Consider the following 3,447-nt stretch of genomic DNA (forward strand, 5'->3'; position numbering starts at 1 on the left):
GAAACATCTGGAGAAGCATTCAGATGTCAGTCACATAAAGCCACTTTTTTGCCACCAAAATCTTAGTTCAGTTGGAAAACAATGAAGAAAAAAAAGGGGGAGATACTGAAAATATATTGCTATTTTATTACTTAATTTTCCTCTTGATGTACTATTAATGTTTTCTGTTAGGAGGGACAGTGACTGTCATTTCAACCCATTTACTCCTCATTAAAATGATAAAAAATGGCTAGCAACTTTCTTTTGGTGATAAAGTGCAGTGCAGTTTCCTTTAGAAACATTTGACTACAAATCCCAGATATCTGAGGTAGAATTATCATGGTGGCTGGGGATTATGTATCTGGAAATAGCATAAGAGACCTTTGAATCTAGCATCTCAATCTCCAGAGGACTCCTTAACTTTCTGAAGCCTTCATCTTACTCTGACTAGGCCAGGGGTAGTCAACCTTGGCTCTTTTATGACTTGTGGACTTCAACTTCCAGAATTCCTGAGCCAGCTATGCTATGCTGGCTCAGGAATTCTGGGAGTTGAAGTCCACGAGTCATAAAAGAGCCAAGGTTGACTACCCCTGGCCTAGGCTACGATATAATCAAATATATCCACAGTTTCAGATTTTTCTGTACCCATCACCTACTTGTCCAAAAATCACTTTTTTTTCGCTCTTCAATCTGGAAGTCATCACTCTATTTACAGACATAAATTTTTCTCTCATTTCATGTTACTCTGATTTGAATTCCTTTTGGGGTGGGGAAGCAGATTTTGATCTGGTCCCAAGCTTTGTTTGAAAAGTCAAATAATTAAAACCAAGAAGAACGCAGATGCAAGAAAAACTCAGAGATCTCAATGAGGTCCTGGGTTGTTTTGTTTTGTTTTTTAAAAAAAGATGCTGTTTCTAATAGAATTCTTTGGAGTATTTCAAGCCAAAGATAGACTGGAAAAGGCTTGAAATGGTAAGGAAATGTTGGCTTGGTTACCTCTGCACTTGTCTTCACTCAAAAGGCTGGCAGCCGAATAAAAGCTGGATTTGAGCCCAAGAGAGTTGAAGCTGCATTCTTCCTGTTCCCGCAGCCAATTGCTCACAGACTGACCAGGAAGAATGGACTCTCGTTGCAAAAAAAAACCCCAGAACAAGTCCATCCTGCATGCGATGGAATGCTTACAGTTCTACAGAAGAATTATTGAGTCTGTCATTTGTTCTTTTATCACTGTCTGGTTTGGTACAGCAATCAAACAAGACAGGTACAGACTCCAAGGGATAGTTAGGACAGCAGAAAAAAAACAATTGCAACCATCAGAAAGAGGGCTGAGAAAATATCTACAGATCCCTCACATCCTGCACACAAACCGTTTCAACTCCTCCCCTTGGGACGCCGCTATGAGGTGTTACATGTCAAAACATCTGGATATAGGGACAGCTTTTTCCCTTCGTGCCATCACTCTGATGATTAGGGGGCTGGAGGTTAAAACATATAAGGAACGGTTGCTGGAATTGGGTATGTCTAGTTTAATGAAGAGAAGGACCAGGGGTGACATGATAGCAGTGTTCCAATATCTCAGGGGCTGCCACAAAGAAGAGGGAGTCAAGCTATTCTCCAAAGTGCCTGAAGGCAGGACAAAAAACAATGGATGGAAACTAACCAAACAGAGAAGCAACCTAGAACTAATGAGAAATTTCCTGACAGTTAGAACAATTAATCAGTGGAACAACTTGCCTCCAGAAGCTGTGAATGCTCCAACACTGGAAGTTTTTAAGAAGAGACTGGACAGCTATTTGTCTGGAATGGTATAGGGTTTCCTGCCTGAGCAGGGGCCTGGACTAAATGACCTCCAAGGTACCTTCCAACTTTATTATTATTATTATTGTTGTTATTATTATTATTATTATTATTATTATTGTTGTTGTTGTTATTATTATTATTGTTGTTGTTGTTGTTGTTACTATTCTGCTGAACACCTAATTTCCACAGTTCTATCTTATGTCTAAGTATATTTACCCATGTAGTATGGCTGTATTACCATTATCCTTCTCATCTGTTCCACTACCTTATCTACTGGTATCATAATTATGATTATTACCCTTTGTTATTATGATTAGGGGGCTTATGTTATTATGATTATTATTATGACTCGTGAGGCCGGCGTGATGTGCAATTAGTTCACAGGGTGAAATAAGTTGGGGGGTTGTAGTCACTGTGAGTTTGTGGTGGGGGGGCACAGAGGGAAGCTCAGCCAATTTCACTGTATACATGTTATACTTTGAATATAAAGGGTTTATTATTATGATGATGATGATGATTGCTTTACATGTGCACTGAGAGCTTCTGCACCAGAGACAAATTCCTTGTGTGTCTAATCACACTTGGCCAATAAAGTATTCTGTTCTGTCCTGTCCTGTTTTGTCCTGTCCTGTTCTGTTCTACAAGACAGTTCATCTTAGACATGGTATTAATTTTGCATTTGCTCCTTTCCGTGCCAAAGGGAGCTACAGGCAATTCCAGTTCCCTTATGAGCACATCTGAAGGATCTGCCACATTGACACACTACAGTTTTTAGATATAAAAAAAGACCATCCCTAGTCTGATCATCATAATTACATCCTTGGTCTCATTGCTTTCTTTGAACAGGCAAAGGACAATTATCTTACATTTATTGCTGACTGGAAACCCCTTCTAGATTTTTTTTTTGCATGAAGCCGGGAAAAAAATGAACATATGATTTATGGTTTTGATGATTAGAGAGAATAGATTATAGAGAAAAACAGAGTTGGGTTGTAACCATTGAGCAAGAGGTAAATTTATAATTGTTATAAGTGCTGCAAAGAAGATCGGAAGCTACTTCTTTATGTTTTTCTTTGCTTTTGTGCTTTTAAGTCTTTCTTTGTTTTGTTTTGTTTTGTTTTGTTTTGTTATGTTTTGTTTTTTCTTTTTCTTAGCTTTTCTTCATTTTTATCTTCTTTCTTAAAATTTAGAAGGATGGATGGATGGATGGGTGGATGGATGGATGGATAGAAAGATAGAAAGATAGAAATATGGATGGATGGGTGGGTGGGTGGGTGGATAGATGGATAGAAAGAAATATGGATGGATGGATGGATGGATGGATGGATGGATGGATGGATGGATGGATGGATGGATGGATAGTAAGATAGAAATATAGATGGATGGATGGATGGATGGATGGATGGACGGATGGACAATCTGGATCTCCTTTTCCTTCCTTCCTTCCTTCCTTCCTTCCTTCCTTCCTTCCTTCCTTCCTTCCTTCCTTCCTTCCTTCCTTCCTGAACCTTTCCTGGAGCATTGTTTTAAGACTCTATTCCAACCAGAACTTTTCATCTGAGTTTTGCTTTATTTTATCTATATCCAGCATCAATGATTTTTTTTTATGTCAATGGATAAATGGCCCAGTAAACAGGAATGTAGATGAAGAAAAATATTCCTGGGACT

Source organism: Protobothrops mucrosquamatus, unplaced genomic scaffold (genome assembly GCF_001527695.2).
Source record: "Protobothrops mucrosquamatus isolate PMUCROS unplaced genomic scaffold, P.Mucros_1.0 scaffold668, whole genome shotgun sequence".
NCBI lineage: Eukaryota > Metazoa > Chordata > Lepidosauria > Squamata > Viperidae > Protobothrops > Protobothrops mucrosquamatus.